Source organism: Gopherus flavomarginatus, chromosome 1, assembly GCF_025201925.1.
Source record: "Gopherus flavomarginatus isolate rGopFla2 chromosome 1, rGopFla2.mat.asm, whole genome shotgun sequence".
In the NCBI taxonomy this organism is placed as follows: domain Eukaryota; kingdom Metazoa; phylum Chordata; order Testudines; family Testudinidae; genus Gopherus; species Gopherus flavomarginatus.
The window spans coordinates 123,233,845-123,251,807 of NC_066617.1; the positions used below are offsets into that span (position 1 = coordinate 123,233,845).

The following is a 17,963-nucleotide window of genomic DNA, read 5'->3' on the forward strand; positions in this document are numbered from 1 at the left end:
GTGATAAACAGCCTGGCAGATTCTTAAGACACAAGCTGTCTTGGCTTTACAGCTTGGGTTTCCCAGGTTGTCATATACAGGCTAGAAATCCCTTTAGCCTGGGACCATCACTTCCCCCCGATTCAGTCTTTGTTCCTCAGGTGTTTCCAGGTGTGTTGTTGTAGGAAGAATGGTACCATCATGATGTCATTTCCCCCCTTTTATAGTTTCTTCCCACTTGCTGGAAAGCTCTTTTGCTGTGACCTGAGTCAAACAGTTCCCATTGTGGAGGGTTATCTCTGAGAGTTTTCTATTGTACACAATTCCTTGGGTAATCCTTGTGCTTGTGTGCATTTCCTCAATAAGCCATTAACATTGTTTGGCTTTTTTACTGTTGTACCCGAAAGGCTGCTTGTGGGTGTTTTCAACCTCACAAGAAGTTTCAGTAACACCTACATAGCCAAGCTTCATAACTTTACATACGACGACAGCACATACAATCCAACGAGATATTAATGTCTAGCAGATCAAGACTTTTAGAATGATACCTCAGAAGGCATGATTTGTACAAAACATATCCTAATTACATGACAGTGATGAATAGTGGGGTGCCAGGGTGTCACACTAAGTTAATTGAGATAGGTTAGAGCTGTTGTGGTTGCTGTTTCAGTCCAATCTTATTTCATCACAGGTGGTGTTTTAGATTCAGCTGGAACTGGTAGAGGTGGTGATGTTATCTGGGTTCCTCTCTCTAGCCTGGTTTCATCAGGACATCTCTCAGGATTAGCATGATGAAGTTCTGGAGTCCCAGGAAATGGTGGGGGTGTTATGAGAGCACTGGATTTAACATAACTGATAGCCATCTTGTGCACTTAACCTCGTAAGCTGGAAGCAATGACCCCATATAGGAATAATTTTGCCTTGCTTAGGCAGACAAAACAACTGCAGCATGTTATTAACAAGGACAGATTCTTGAGAAGGAGGGGAGGGCCTATTTGAATAGGTGACCTTGGGTCTGAGTGCCTATGTTTGTTAATTTAGCCTTTACTGACAAGCTAAGAGACTGATACCTAACTCCTCATGGCTAGGAGCAAAGCTGACCACCAGAACCCTGCTGCTGAATCACTTGATATCACTTCAGACTTTGGGTAACTATATCTATCTGGGGTGCTTCTAGACTATTGCTAGGTTTTCATGTGTGCTTTAGACTCAATAAAAACAAGAGTTTTGGGGTGAAAGCACTCTTGTATGTACCAAACATTTATCAGATGGAGGTGCTGTGTCCCCCACTGATTTATTTCCTGACACTGCCTGGAAAACAGAGACTAGTTACCACTAGTTGGGTTCAGATAACTCCAGGTAACAGATTTCTGTGCCAATTTGTGGAGTTGGTGGAGAGAAAGGGGATGATTGGTACACACATGGTTAGCTGCAATAGGGACAAGAGGACAGTGTGACGGAGTAGAAACCTGTAATTCCCATGTTGTAGTCTGCGAGTCAATTTATGGATACATTCTGTTACTGGGACTCAGGCTGGTAGCCTGGTCAAGTAAGAAAATATGTCAGACGAAAAGGTTATATCTGGAAAGATGGAAATGGTTTTGGGTAACAGCTTGATGTATTTTGTAATGGTCTTTGGAAACCTGAAGCCTTCACCAGCCCCAGGGCTTTCCTGCCGCTCTGTAAGCAGATGGTAGCAATGGTAGTACAAAAAAAGATCAGTTAAAGGCAAGAGTGAAGGAATTAGAGAAATATAAAGTTGAGAAAGAAAAGGAAGCAGTTATCCTGACCTCTGAGTCAGACATAGAATATTAGGATTGGAAGGGACCTCAGGAGGTCATCTAGTTCAAGCCCCTGCTCAAAGCAGGACCAATCCCCAGACAAATTTTTGCCCCAAATCACCCCCTCAAGAATTGAATTTACAATCCTGGGTTTAGCAGGCCACTGCTCAAACCACTGAGCTATCCCTGCCCCCTAGCCTCTGGGCTACAACTCTGACTCAGGCAGCACAGATAGTGGCAATGCAGAAGCAAGTGTGTGACAGTGAGAGAGTGAGTGAGAAGCTGGAGCAGGAAGTCTGCGAGTTGCAAATGTAGGCAGAAGAAAGTAAGGCAGTGATTAGAGCCTCACTGAAGAATTCCCAGAATAAGACTCAGGCAGACCCCGGGGAGTGTAAGATACAGATCTGTGCTCTCTAAGTGGAGTTGGGAAGGCAGATGGGAATAGTGTCTGCGATCAAAGGGGATCATAATCTAGGGAAGGAAGTTGGGCTAGAAGGAGGCCCCGATTTGAATCCTCCTTATTATGAGAAGGAAGACTACAGTGTGTGTCCCCTGGGTCTTTTCTGGAACGTCCCATACAACCCTTGTTCCAAACACTAGAAGAGCTGCAGAAGCCTCCACCATACAGGAGGTTTATGGTTTATGTGAAATTTGCAGGAGGGGCATTTGGACAACATTAACTGGTAAATTCAGGTGCTACTTATTCCCTGATTAGTGCCCAGAATGAGAACCTGTTTGGATCTCTGGAAGGAGTTAAAACGTTACAGGGGCTTAATGAGGCAGAGAGCATTGTCCCCTTTTGCAGAAAGATCCTGTACAGGGTGGGGAAAAGGGAAAATAAAGTGCAATTTGGTTTGATGGATTGGGAGATGAAGGAATTCTGGGAATTGATGTTTTGAGAGAACTGAGAGTGCTGGTTGACTTCACCAACAGGGTTCTATGGGAGATGCCCCCTGGCATACTCTGGGAACCTCTGGAGATTTTAGCAAGCTACTGTCTTGCAGCTCTTAAAGCCTCTAAAGAACTGGATTGACCCAAATGGGCCACAGAAATTCTAGAAATTGCAAACACTGAGAGGTGTGGGTTAAGAGTAAAATTGATGCAGAAGTTCTAGTCACAGGCCCTGATCATAGAATGTCAGGGTTAGAAGGGACCTCAGGAGGTCATCTAGTCCAACCTGCTGCTCAAAGCAGGACCAATCCCTGGACAGATTTTTGCCTGAGATGGCCCTGTCAAGGATTGAACTCACAACCCTGAGCTTAGCAGGCCAATACTCAAAGCTATCCCTCCTGCCCCCCAAGCAGTATATATAGCCAAGAGAGGCAGAAGCCAGCCTAAAAGAAACAATTGATTGTTGTGTTCAAGGCATGGCAAAACTTCCCGTGGAAGGCAGTAGAGTAAAGCAAGTGGCTGCACAATAGACATCACTGTGGGACTCAAAAAATCTCTGAAAACTGTGAGTCATATAATGGGCCAAAAAGAATGTTGAATGGAAATACCAATTTGAACACGTGCCACACAACAATACTGCCTCCAGCCAGCCACTTCCACGCCCAGCACAAAACCAAAATATTAACATGAAAGTGGAAGAATCCCACCCAGACTTAGAAAGATCTGCACAGTGATAGAACTCATAGATTATAGAGTACAAGTAATAAAAGATGCCCAGGAATGAAAAATAGTAGAATTGAGAGCCTGCTTAGAGGAATCTGGAATTCGATATGAATGCAATAAAAATGTCTTGCAGCCACAGGATGTGTGTTTAGAAATTAGAGATAGAAAATGTCATTATGCTATTAACTCATTTGCAAGTGGGTAACAATTGTGCATGTTTTAGAAGCTGGTGCCCTATGCTCAGTGGCCAGTAGGTAGTAGGCCAGGGCCCCTATCTCTACTGCGGGAATGGTGCCAATCTCAGTAGTGATGGTGATCCTAGGATCTTCTGAGAAAAGTGTTTTGAAGGTGAGGGAGAAGAGGAAGATGTCCTCGCACTTGATCTCAATGAGCCCTGGAAGTTGTCTGGTGGTAGCAGAAGAGCCACCCTGACAAGGTAATCGAACAACCAGCCTCATCTGAAAAACAATATGGAGATGGCAGGCGCACCAAGAATGAATGAGCAGTTGGTGCTTCAGTACCAAAAGAGATATCGCAGTTCCACTTGGTACCAGAGCAAATAATGATTCCAGAGCCAAGGTCAGTACTGATCCCAAAGATGAGGGCTGAAGCAAAGACATCAGTGCCAAAGACAGCACCTGCACTGGTGGGCCCCTTGGTACCAAAAAGGATGCTGACCACAACTCTGGCTCTTAGGCAGAGAGGAATATGGTGACAATGAACAAGACAACTCTGCAAGCAGACCAGACGGTGCTGAGGGCACTGCAGAAGAAGAAGCTGAATGCTCCTGAATTATTGGGGAATCAGGAACAGAGGGGCAGAGCAGGTCTAATGCCACCTGGTATGCCAATGGCATAGAGACAGTCAGTACCAATGCTGATTTTGTCAGTACCAGACTCGACAGTACAGAGTCCAACTGATTTTGGCGCAGTACCAAGGAGTGGTTAAATAGTCCACCATGCATACCGGAGAAATCATGGTGTCAGTCAGCACTGCTCTTAGAAGACAAAGAGGAATCTCTCTGAGTCCTGAAATGGTCTCGGTCCATCTTGTGGGATCTCTTCCTTGGAGGGCCAGAGGAAGGAGAATGATCTCTCTACCTCATTGGGGAAGCACTAGACCTCACGCTGGAAGCAACATCCAACTCTGACGGACATTGCAGGGCTCAAGGATCTGTAGAGGTCTTTGGTGCCAAGGTGGGCCTCCTGGCCTGCTCTTGAAGATGCTGTTTCACACGCAAGTCCCTCACTATCTTCAGTCTCTTTTTAAACTTACAGATGATGCAAGAGTCTTTTATGTGCCTTCTCCCAGGTACAACAAACACCACATGTGGGGATCATTATTAGGAATAGCCACCTCACATGATGGACAATGTTTAAACCCTCGTGAAGGCATCACCTAGGGTGACTATCTATCCATTCCCACTAACTACTATAAACTGCACCTAAGGGAGTACTAAACTATATTAATTATATACAGCAAAGTCCCCAAAAAACTGAGATAAACAAGTGTGAGATAAACTACTGCACCGAATGCTCTGATTCCAGCTGCAGGCAATGAGAAGAAACTGGGGGGAGGGAAGAGGAAGGGAGGTCAGCACCATCCTTAAATAGCTTGGCAAGAGGCTAAGGGGCCAGAGGGGATGAGTGCCACTTCTACAGGTACTGCTAGGCAAAGCTCTCCAGCTTTGGTATGCTCGGCACATGCACACTTGAGTGGAGTACACATCTGCAACTACTTGAAGAACATTATGGTTTTCTTTGTTTTTTTAGAAATCACAAAATAGTATAAATATAAGATCTTTTCTGGTTCTGAGTCATATGTGTCTCTCCCACCCTAAGAGAAAAGCATTTACTGCTTCCTTGAAATTGCTTCCATCTTCGTCTGAATAAGATACCAGAAACTGGATATGAATGGAAGGGAAGACTTCGTTTCCAGAAAAATCTGATTTCTATTATCTTCCTGAGCCCTCCTGTCATGTACAGATGTTTTCCACTCCTATATTAGAAGAAAGTAATGTTAATACATTTTAGACTATCTCTGATGGTATGGCAGATACTGCTTTTGCATCCTTGTAGAAGTAGAGCTTTTGTCATATCTGAATTTTCCTTTTTTGTTGTTTCAAAATCATCGTGTGAAGACTAGTATCTCTCTTCTGAAATTCTGTCTAGGAATAAGGTGGAAAGAAATCACTTCTAAGTCTATGCTGTTTTAAATCCCTCTGGAGTTTTGAGGATGGAAAAGTATGCTTTTCTCCCTTAGCTGCTTCACCAAGTCTTATTCAAAAGTCTCCCCATAACACTTTGCCTATAAATGTTGCAGAAGAAAGGAACTGTGATAGTTAGCTAGATGTCCTCTAATAATATCTGACTGTATTCAAGGTCACAGTCCTTTAAAGAAAGTCTGAGCATATCAATAGATGCAATTGGCAGAAAGGAAAACGTGTAATTTGTATTTTGTTCACTATTAATTGTAATGATTCATCCTTTGCCGTGGGAATGCTCTGATATCATTGCTCTATAAATGAACATCATAGATATTTACAAGGTTGTCACCAAGGCCTCAGAGTTCCTCCTTGAGGAAAGCCTCAATCTTTTTCTCCCCTAGGATCCTTGTAAAAATAGCTAGCATGGTCACAAATCTATTTGCATTATAGATAGATATTTAGGGATGGGGAGACTTTCTCTTGGAATTTTGTAAATTTTCATACATTATTCCTTGGTCTTCCCTTACTGGAATGTTTCTATTTAATAATATCTTGTCTCTTCCAAGAATGTAATAAGATGTCCAAATCACTTCTGTCAAAAAAAATATTATTTTTCTTTTCCTCTCTTCTAATCAATGGAAACAGCCAGAATGTTAACCTGTTATCACAGATTCAGACCTGTCTAAGGGGAATATTTTTTCCTGACTTTCAAGATCTTATTATGTGTTTCCCTCATTTGGCAGTTTGGAAGATTGATGATTACATTATATCTATGCCTTTTTGGTTTTTTTCCCTTGTGCTTCTTTGATGTGATTTTTTTGTTTGTTTTTGGTTTTTTTTGAGGTAGGTTGGTTAGTTGGTTGAGTTGAGGGTTATTTTTGTTTGTTTAGTTCTTGAGAGCATTTTTGTTTTCTTGAAACTAAGACAGCTTTCAAAAGGAAGGAGTTTGGAAAATGACCCTAGGAGGCTCTTTTACCATTGAGAATCATTTAGCCTGTGGTGTATGTTTATTGCCCTGCTTGAGACAGAAGAAGTGGAACAGTTGCCTTCTGTGTACAGGGTAGAGAGTAGTCATCTCATAATCTCCAGAGAAAAAGCTGGTACTATAATCCTTACACCTGCATACATGAACTGACTTTTTTCCTCTTCCTTACAAAGGGTTGATAGATCAGCACTATTAACATCACATACTGAGTTAGGGCAGTGTTTGTTTTGTTTATTGCATTCCAGATATGTTTCTCTAGATGAAAAAAGTACACGGCACTGTGGTATCTCTCACAGAACTTTTTCCATCAAATTGCATTAAAAGTATTGTTAACCAACATTAGCTAGACTCACATTTTTCTGAATCTCTGTAGCCAGCAAATTCAGAAGTTGAACACTTAAAACTGGGTGTGTGCCAAAACTGCCATTCAGTCCCTTCTGACCCTAGAATCTATGAATCTATGAATCTGAATAGAATAGCTTTTGTCCGGAATTCTAGGTGAACTGACAAATACTTTACAGAATCCTTTTAATCTCTTTAAAGAGAAGGATGTTGCCCTCTCCACTACGCTAATCCGTAAGAAGCAGATTTTAAATAAATACTGAAAGTAACAACTAATATTTGAAAGATTTAAATACTATCAAACTAGAACTCTACAGAATTAAATTTGATGGCACAATGACAAATTATAACTTGTATTCTAAAAGCAAAAGTAACAACTAATATTTGAAAGATTTAAATACTATCAAACTAGAACTCTACAGAATTAAATTTGATGGCACAATGACAAATTACAACTTGTATTCTAAAAGCAAAGTATAAATGTAATACTTGTTTCCACCACTTCAACAAAGAAAGTAAAAACTATTTTCTTACTGTTGTTTTCCTGTAATAAAAGCATTACCAACAAGTAATAATTCCTAACTTCTAAGAGTTTAATTTTGCAGTTGATACACACGTAACTCCTATCAACGCCTTTTGGAAAAAGAACAGACTTCCTAAGGATAAACTAATGGTGAACTTCCACTTGCAGATAAACACTGTGGATAGTTAAAATTCTGCATAACTTGTTAGATGCTAAAATATATAGGTGTTAGGTTTCTGCTATCACCTAAAAAATATTAATTTGCAAGGTTTTCAAGGCAGGGACTGTGTTTTTCAAAGTTTCTGTGTAATGCTCAACACAATAGGCTCCCAAACTTGGACTTTTGCATGCTACCACATGACAAATAGTAACAATAAGCCACTGTTTTTCACTGAAAGGCCCGTGAGCCAGTGGTGGCTCCCATGGACCGTAAATGCAGCTCCCTGTCAATCGCGCTCTCTGGTGGCACAGTGAGGCTGCAGCTAAGGCAGGCTCCCTTTAAAATTAAAACTAAAACTAGACATTACAAAGATAAACACAACGTTCTTGGGTAGTCAGACCAGACTATTACTAATACTACCATATTATTCAGTAAAAATATTTTTACAAAAATAATAAAACACTTTTATACAGTTTTACTTAGTATAGTATTAACATAGGTGACAGACCCAGACCAGTGGGGTACAGGAGTCTGGTCCTATTGGTATCCAGGAGGTGGACCTTCTAAAGGACCTCCCCCAGCCTAAGGGGAGGATCCACAGGTCTGTGACACCAACAAATTCTGTGGGACAACTAATGAAAAAACAGGATCGGGAGTGAGGTCACAGGGCTAAACAAAGGGAACCTGATGAGGACACTGAGCAGAGAACCCTGGACAACACCCACTGCTCCTCAAAGGCAACAAGGGAGCCAGCGGATGCCATCCAGAGGAACTCTGCCCGGATGCGTGAACGGACAGAGGAGCAGAAATAGGCCCCACAGTTGCAGGAAATCCCGTCAGCCAACATCCTCTCCCTGGTTTTGTAGATGGCTAGTTTGGCCAGGGCCAAGAGGAGGTTGACAAGGAGATCCCACCACTTGGTGGGGCCACGGACGGGGAGTGCATAGATGAACAGGTGAGGGGGAAAGTGCAACCAAAAACGCAACTTAAGATTCAAGAGGGGCCGGAACAGGGGCTGCAGTCTGGCGCACTCTAAATAAATGTGCGCCAGGGTCTCTTTCATGCCACAAAAAGGGCAGGTGTTGGGGACAGGGGTAAATACAAAGCCCGTGCTCATGGCCCCATGAAGGAGCCGCCAACTGACATCCCCGGTGGACCTCAGCACCAGGGCAGAGTATAAGCTGGCCCACCGGGAACTCTCACCCTCGAGAGGTGGCAGGAGGTCCCGCCATTTGGTATCGGAGTGGGACACGAGGGTGAGGTAGTGGAGAGTGTGGAGCACAAGCGTGTACAGATGTTTCCTTGGTGCGGCCTGGAACAGAACCGGCTGCAGATTGTGCAGCCAGCTCGCAGTGAAAGGGTGAGGGGGCTGATTGGATCCACAGGGCGGGGGCCCGATAAAAAGGTCCACGGGACCTGGGGTGGAGGGTGGGCGGGGCATGCCCTCTTGCAGGACCCGGTCGAGGTAGGCCCGAGCAGCGGGCAGTAAAGTGGCCTTCACCTCCTGAAGTACGTGCAGGGGAGTATGAGGTCTGGATAGCCCCATGCGCTGAGCGAGCGTCAGGGGATTCAGCCAGTCTCCCCGGTCGTAGTCCAGGAGGTCTCTGACCCTGGTGACTCTCACCAAGATCAGCCTCTGGCACACCGCAGGGGACTCCGCCACCTGTACACAAAGCTGGGGGTTGTGTAGTAGGGGCTCCGCGAGGAGATCGGCCCCCATGGTGGCCGCCACGGATCTGGTCTTTGAAAAGAGCTTCCAGGTCCGGAGGAGGTCTTGGTAGAAGACTGGCAGCCCAGAGAGGTCTCGTGGAAGACCTCTCGGATGGAGGCAAAAGAGCTGCTGGTCGTATCGGAGCCCTCGAAAGCGGCAGAGGAAGGCGTGCGCCAATACGCTCTACGCCGGACTACCTGCACTATACAGGAGCCTCTGCAGGGCCTGGAGGTGGAAGACATGGACCTGAGTGTGTAGGCACTTCAAGCCTTGCCCCTCTTCCTCCAGGGGCAGGTGGAGGACCCCTGCAGAGACCAAGTGCATCCGTGGCCAAAAGAACTTCAGAATCGTCGTCCAGAGGTTGGCCAGGAAACCCGGAGCCGGGACCAGGATGTTGAGCCGGTACCAGAGCATGGAGAGGACTAGCTGATTAAGCACCAGCGCCCTCCCTCGAAGGGAGAGGCACCGGAGTAGTCCCGTCCATTTCCGAAGCCTCTCCGTCACCCTGCCCTCTAAACCATGCCAGTTCTCCAGCGGAGATGGATGCGTGGCAGAAAGGTAAATGCCAAGATAGAGCAGCTGACCCGCTCTTCACCAGATGGCCTGAAGCACGGGTGGGAGGGAGCTCGCCTGCCACCCGTCCCCGACCACCAGGCCAGAGCTCTTGACCCAGCTGATCCAGGCGGAGGAGGCCGCCGAGTAGATGTCCTGGCAAGCCTCCACCCGCACCAAGTTGCCCGGTTCCTGGACCACGAGGAGCACATCGTCAGCATACGCCGAAAGGACCAGCCGCAGCTCCAGCTCCCAAAGCACCAACCCCGTCAGCCTCCGATGGAGGAGACAGAGGAAGGGCTCGATCGCCAGAGCGTACAGCTGACCCGAGAGGGGACACCCCTGCCGCACTCCTCGCCTGAAGCTGACCGGGCTCGGTCAGGGTCCAGCTGAACCTGACCAGACACTCCACAGAAGTGTACAGCACCTGGAGAAAACCTACAAACCGGGGTCCAAAGCCGAACGTTCGCAGAGTGCTCAGGAGATACCCGTGGTCCACCCTGTCGAACGCCTTCTCCTGATCCAGGGACAAGAGGGCGAACAACAGACTATCCCTACATCCTAATTCCAGAAGGTCCCAGACCAGATACAGGCTTTCAAAGATCGTGCAGCCCGGGATGATGTAGGTCTGGTCTGGGTGGATCACGTCCACCAGCACGGACCCTAGCCACATCAAGATGGCCTTCACAACGATTTTGTAGTCCATGCTGAGGAGCGAGATGGGACGCCAATTCCGTAAGTTGCAGAGGTCCCCCCTCTTTGGCAAAAAGGCGAGCACGGCTCGCCTGCACGAGAGAGGGAGGACCCCGCCCTGCAAAGACTTGGCCCAGACGGTGACAAAGTCTGGGCCGAGGACATCCCAGAACACGCGGTAGAACTCCACGGTCAGCCCGTCCATGCCCGGAGATTTATTGGTGAGCATGCGACGCAGGGCTTCTGAGAACTCAGCCAGAGTGAGAGGCAGCTCTAGCCAGTCCTGGTCGCCCATGCTGACCATCGGGAGTCCGTCCCAGAGCACTCTGCAAGACTTAGGATTGGTCGGATCCGGGGAGAAAAAAGTCGCGTAGAAGGCCCTGGCCCTCCACAGAGGGATGGATCCTCGGGGCTGGCGGCCAGATGCCTCTCCAGCTCCAAGACCTCCCCTTCCAACTGCCCTATCGCTGCATCCTTTCGTCGGCTGGCGCCCTGGGTGTAATCACGGCAGAAGAGCCAGGTGCGCACCTTCCCCAGGTCCCACCACTGCCGCGCTGAGGGAAAAGCGCACCTCTGCCCTTGCCAGGCCAGCCAGAACTCCCGGAAGGATGCCATGAAGCCCACATCCTCCAGCAAACTATTATTAAAGTGCCAATAGGCCAGCTCTGGCCTCTCTGCACAGAGAAAGGCTGTCACAGTGGCAAGGTGGTGATCCGAAAAGGGGGCTGGCCGAACGCTGGAGGAGTGGGCCCGTGAAAGGTCGAAATGCGACAGGTAAATACGGTCCAGCTGGGAGTGGCATGACCGATGGGCCTCCACCCGGACGAAGGTGAACATCGAGACATCGTCCAGGTGGTGGTCGCACCAAACGTCCACCAGGGAGTTGCGATCGATGATCTCCCGGAGGACTTCCGTGGTGGCTGGGCACTGCTCGGTCCCCAAGCGTTCCTCGAGGGTGGTGTTAAAGTCCCCGCCCAGGACCAGGCACTCAGGAGGATCCAGGGAACCGAGGAAGGTGGACGCCTACTGATAAAAACACAACCTCTCCGGGCCCGATGTCGGGGCGTAAACATTGACAAGATTAACCACAAGCCCCTCCATACAGACCGAGAGGTGCAGCAGGCAGCCCGGCACAGCCTCGGCGACTCCCAGCACCTTGGGCCATAGGTCGGGGGAGAACAGGGTCGCCACTCCAGCCGTGCGGACCGAGAGGTGGCTAAAGTAGACCCCGTCCCCTCACTCCAGCCGCCAGCTAGCTTCAGTGGCCGGATCCGTATGGGTCTCCTGCAGGAAAACCACAGAGTACCCCACCTCCTGAAGGAAGAAGAGCACCTGGCTCCTGCGGAGACCCATCCTACAGCCCCGGGTGTTTAATGTGGCAAAGATGATTGGTGCCATGAGGAGGGCTGGAGGGTATCCTCTCTGGCAGAAACACCCACGGCCTCTGTTGGGCCGCGCAGCAATCCATGACCTACCCCATAGGTGAGTAAAGAGTCGCGGAAGAGGCGGACCCGCTGGTAGGCCGTGGCGGCCTGCTTCCCGGTCCTCTTACCTCCCCCATGAGGGCCCTTGCGGCCTGGATGACCTGATGGAAATCCCCCCACGGCTGGAGTGCAGGCTGGACTTTATTACGGGAGCCATGGATGTCCTCAAGGAACTCCCGCAGCTCCTCCTTCAGTGCATGGGGGGCCGGGGTCACTGATCTATGACCGTCCCCCAGTGGGGCCCCTGTCACAGCCCCGTGGCCTACCGAGGCGGGCAGGCAGGGGGCAGACACCTGACGTGGCGTCCGATTGGCTGATGCCACACGACCTGCCCCACTCTCTGGTTCAACAGTGGGCGGCGTAAGGAAAACAGCAGCCCTCAATGGGTCAGGACAGGGAAAAACAACTAAAGCTGCTCCCTGGGGAGTATCCCCAGGGGCGGCACTGGCAGCACGGGAGGTGGAGGGAACAAGCACAGGGCTGGCAGCAGGAATAGGGCAGGGGACAGGAGTAGGGCGGGGATAAGGAAGGGAACTGGGGAGAGGGGCAGAAGTAGGATCCAGAGCCTCAGTAGTTGGGCTGCTGGAAGGTGGCCCCTCCTAGTTAGGCTCAGAGATCTGGGGAATGGGAAGGAGACCCCCAACGATGCCGGGCTCAGCCACTATGATTTGGGCAGTAGCCCCGGCATCAGAAGATGGATGGTCGTCAACAGGGTCCCTGCATGGGAAGGAGGTTGGGTGCTCCACACCCAAGAGGGACACCCCCTGGGAACCGAGTCCCGGCAGCGAGGCACCAGCCGTCGCCTTAATGAGCTCGGTGGCCATCAGCAGGGTGCCACCTGCAGCCAAGCTGATGCAAGATTCCAGGGGACCCTCAGAGGTGGGAGCAGAAGCAGCGGTCAGGGGAAGGGAACACGGGGAGAGGGGGACCATGGTGAGGTCGCCCAGATCGAGGCCCGCTGGCAGAGGGTCGTCCTCCCCCTGTGTGACTGGGGTCAGACCCAGGGCCTCAATCTCCTCGTAGATGGAAGGGAGATCACCATCCACCACCCCAGAGCCCTCCCCACCAGCACCCGAGGCAACGCCCACCTCGGCGCTCGCAGAGGCTTCGGATGGTAAGGGGGCGAGAGAGGCTCCCTCGGGGGCTCCCATGGGAAGGGACCCTGGAGGAGGGGCGGTGTCACCTTCCTGTGCTGCCACGGTGTCCCCAGCCGGCACCACAAAACAGGAGTCATCAGGGGGCAAGGCGGAAGGCTCGTCATCGGTGCCCCCCTTTCTGCTCTTCCGGGAGGTCTCCGAATCCAAATGATGTAACGGGGCCCAAGCCTTCCGCTTGCCTCACTTCCACTGCACTAAGGACCAGCCCTCTATGGCATCATCCAGGATAACAGGGGCCGGGTCGGGGGGCAAGGGCAATGGCTCAGGGACTCAGGGAGGCAATGGTGGGGTAGCAGGAAAGAGGAAGGAGTCTGCTTGAGGCGAGCCCTCACCTACGCCCGGCGGTATCTCCGCTGCACCCTCCTCCACAGCGGTGGACCGAGAAGGAGGAGGGGCAGCTTCGGGTGCCAGGTGGCCAGGGTCATCGGCGATGACAGGGCCGGCACTTGCTGGGGCTCGGGGGTCCCGGATGCTTCTCCGTGCTGGGCCAAGGGTCAGTCCCTCCGGACATACCCCAATACCCGGCAGATGTACCACCAGGCCTCCCCCATCGAGTAATGCACCCAGTAGTGGGCTACCTGGTAGGTGACCAGAAAGGACCCCTCGAGTGCCTCTCCATCACGTGCCACCGGTGGCAGTTGAAGCTGCACTTGCCGGCAGAACGAGAGGATGTGACGGAGGGTGAGGTCCTTGCATCCCAACGGGAGAGGGCTGATGATGGAGATAGGACACCCCAGGGCAGAAAGGGAGTGCAGCAGGGCGGCATTGGGCAGGAAGGGAGGTACGGAGGTCAGGACCAAGCAGACCCCCAGGTCTTCCAACAGCACCAGGGGACGAACACACCCCCCACCGCCAGGCCCGTCTCTACTGCCTCCTGGGCGGCGGCCTCTGATGCCAGGAAGAAGACCACCCTCCCGTACATTTTGGAGGCTGCCACGATGGCTGTGGGACCCACCACCCTAGCCAATGCCAACATGTAGGTCTCCACGTGGGGCGAGGCGGGCACCAGGAGGCAATGGACGCCGTGCTTCCTGGTCAAGGTCAGGAAGGGGCCCCGGACGCTATAGATGGTAGTGGAAGCGACAGTCGGAGGAGCAGCGGCAGGTGGGGGGGCCTCCGCCTCCTGGGCGTACGCCTTGGGGGCCAGGGGAGGGACACCCGCAGAGCTGGTGGAGGGAGCAGCGGGGAGGGGTGCCGCGGCCGGTAGCGGGGCTGCAGCAGCGGAGGCAGTCTCTGCCATGGAGGGCCTGGCCTTCTTAGCGGGGCCCTTACCCTTTTTCCCACCCCGACCTTTCCCACCAGCTGGGGGGGCTCCCCCTGAATCGGAAGGGGCAAGGGACGTGGCAGCAACGGAGGTCTCCCCGGTACTTGCCACCGCCGGTGACTCAGCGGGGGCAGTGACAGGTGGACCGGCCTTAGTGGTCGAGGTAGAGGCATGGGGAATGGACACGGGGGTAGGTGGAGAAGAGGCAGTGGGAGCATCGCAAGGGGTCTCCTCTGCCACGTCCCCCGCCATAACAAGAGCAGGGAGGGGGACAAACAGCGAGGGGAGGGGAGAGAGAGGAGGCGACCACCCCTCCCGCTAGGTTGCAGGCGGGGAGGAGGGTGCCGAAAAGGGAAGGCTAAAGGGGCGTGTGGAGCAACCAAGGACCTGGGGTGAGAGGGTGTCAGGTCACTGATTCAGAGGGGATTCCGGCTCCTCCAGTTGCACTAGGGTATATGGGGGGCCAACGGTATAGGGGAGTGCAGTGAACAAGGGCAAACTCAAATGGGGGAAGGGCGCAAGCACATGGGAGAGGGAATGGGCACACAAGGGAAGGGACCAATCAGGGCTGGGGGATCACAGGGGGGCGAGGAAAGGGTGAGCTGGGAATAGGATGGAGGGACCACGGGGCTAGCTGCAGGGCTAGGGCAGGACTATCAGGGCCGCAGAGGGAAACAGGTGGGGTGGACAAATGTGGCAAAGGAAAGGGGGTCAGTCCAGGGGGCAGGGGGAGGTGGTGCGCCCACAGGCACTTGTGCAAAAGTCAATGCTTGGCTGCTGCAGGCCCAAATGATGGAAGCGAGCGTGGTGAGCCAGGCGAGCACCTCAGTCCCAGAGGCAGGAGTCCGAAGCAGAAGGAAAACAGCCAGCAGGGGTGGTGGAGGGGGCAACAATGGTGGTGGGGGCAAAGGGGAACACAGATGGACCGGGGGCAGGCTCCACGCCACACCCCTGGAGTCCCAGAAGACACAGTCCAAACCCCCACCACAAGAGCACAGCTTGAAAAAGACTCAGTCCAGTAAAGCCCCCTCCACAGCAGTCCTCATGTAGTCTTCTAGCAGCAGGTGGTCCTCTTCTCCTCCTCCTTCTCCTCAGGGCTCCAACAGCTTCCCACCAACAGCCATAGTAGTCCCAGCAGCTCCAGGTGGTGGTGGTCTGGTGTCCAGGCAGGAGGGACCCCACTCAGATGGTGTTCTCAGCAACAAGAGCAAGGGCCCCTCACTCCCCTTCTTCTCTGGGAAGCAGGCCAGCAGCCTTCCTCCCCGCCACCCCCCAGGGCTGTAGGTGGAGCAACAGCAGCAGTTGAGGGTGAGGCGGGAGTGAGGATCAGCAGCCAGCCAACTAGAGGGTAGCAGAGAAGGGGGGAGGCAGGGATGGAGGTGGTGGTGTCTGGGCCAGCCAAGGGAGCAGCAGGAAGAGCAGCAGCAGCAGCAGTGAGGGCCCAGTGCTCAGCAGGAACAGCTACAGCAGTTCTCCCTCCTTCCCTCTACAGCAGAGGAATAGAAAGGAGATCTACTGGCCACTGAAGAAGCAAGTTTCTGTTCCCTGTGTGACCAGAGCAGGCGCTGCACTAGAGTAATCAGGAACCTGTTAGAACCAGTTAAGGCAGACAGGCTGATTAGAACACCTGCAGCCAATCAAAGCAGGCTAATCAAGGCACCTGGGTTTAAAAAGGAGTTCACTGTAGTCAGGCTGGGAGGAGCCAGAGGAGAGGGAGTGCATGTGAGGAGCTGGGAGCAAGAGGCACAAGGAGCTGAGAGTGAGAGTGAGAGTGAGAGGGTGTGCTGCTGGAGGACTAAGCAGTACAAGTGTTATCAGACACCAGGAGGAAGGTCCTGTGGTGAGGTTAAAGAAGGTGTTTGGAGGAGGCCATGGGGAAGTAGCCCAGGGAATTGTAGTTGTCATGCAGCTGTTACAGGAGGCACTATAGACAGCTGCGATCCACAGGGCCCTGGGCTGGAACCCGGAGTAGAGGGTGGGCCTGGGTTCCCCCAAAACCTCCCAACTCCTGATCAGTCACAGGAGTTGATCCAGACTGTGGGGAAGATCACTGAGGTGAGCAAATCTGCCAATAAGCACAGGACCCACCAAGATAGAGGAGGAACTTTGTCACACATATTACATCTGAGACCATGTAAGATGACTAACTTCAACATAAGATTTTATCTTGAAATAAAACCTCAGAAGGGCATTGGATAAGCTGCCATGGGATAAAAGGGAAGGTCCTTTCATGGATTGAGAACTGGTTAAAAGACAGGGAACAAAGGGTAGGAATTAATGGTAGATTCTCAGAATAGAGAGGGGTGACTAGTGGTGTTCCCCAAGGGTCAGTCCTAGGACCAATCCTATTCAATTTATTGATAAATGATCTGAAGAAAGGGGTAAACAGTGAGGTGACGAAGTTTGCAGATGATACTAAACTACTCAAGATAGTTAAGACCAAAGCAGATTGTGAAGAACTTCAAAAAGATCTCACAAAACTAAGTGATTGGGCAACAAAATGGCAAATGAAATTTAATGTGGATAAATGCAAAGTAATGCACATAGGAAAAATAACCCCAACTATACATACAATACGACGGGGGCGAATTTAGCTACAACGAGTCAGGAAAAAGATCTTGGCGTCATCGTGGATAGTTCTCTGAAGATGTCCACGCAGTGCGCAGAGGCGGTCAAAAAAGCAAACAGGATGTTAAGAATCATTAAAAAGGGGATAGAGAATAAGACTGAGAATATATTATTGCCTTTATATAAATCCATGGTACGCCCACATCTCAAATACTGTGTACAGATGTGGTCTCCTCACCTCAAAAAAGATATTCTAGCACTAGAAAAGGGTCAGAAAAGGGCAACTAAAATGATTAGGGGTTTGGGGAGGGTCCCATACGAGGAAAGATTAAAGAGGCTAGGCCTCTTCAGTTTGGAAGAGAGGAGACTAAGGGGGGATATGATAGAGGTATATAAAATCATGAGTGATGTGGAGAAAGTGGATAAGGAAAAGTTATTTACTTATTCGCATAATACAAGAACTATGGGTCACCAAATGAAATTAATAGGTAGCAGGTTTAAAACAAATAAAAGGAAGTTCTTCTTCACACAGCACGCAGTCAACTTGTGGAACTCTTTCCCTGAGGAGGTTGTGAAAGCTGGGACTATAACAATGTTTAAAAGGGAACTGGATAAATTCATGGTGGCTAAGTCCATAAATGGCTATTAGCCAGGAAGGGTAAAGAATGGTGTTCCTAGCCTCTGTTTATCACAGGATGGAGATGGATGGCAGGAGAGAGATCACTTGATCATTGCCTGTTAGCTTCACTCCCTCTGGGGCACCTGGTATTAGCCACTGTCGGTAGACAGATACTGGGCTAGATGGACCTTTCGTCTGATCCGGTACGGCCGTTCTTATGTTCTTAAGGGCACGGGTTGCATGCCAAGCTTTTACAGCTCTGATTGGACAGTGAGAAATGTTTAATAAAGCATCACAAATCCCTCAATTTCTTGTATTATCAGGC

General features: G+C 50.6%; 1 protein-coding gene across 1 annotated transcript in view; it reads right to left on the bottom strand.

The window, feature by feature from the left end:
- PLCZ1 (phospholipase C zeta 1) overlaps window positions 1-17,963 on the bottom strand; it is a 135,449-nt gene that overhangs the window by 105,832 nt on the left and 11,654 nt on the right. The gene's annotated exons all lie outside the window — the stretch shown is intronic.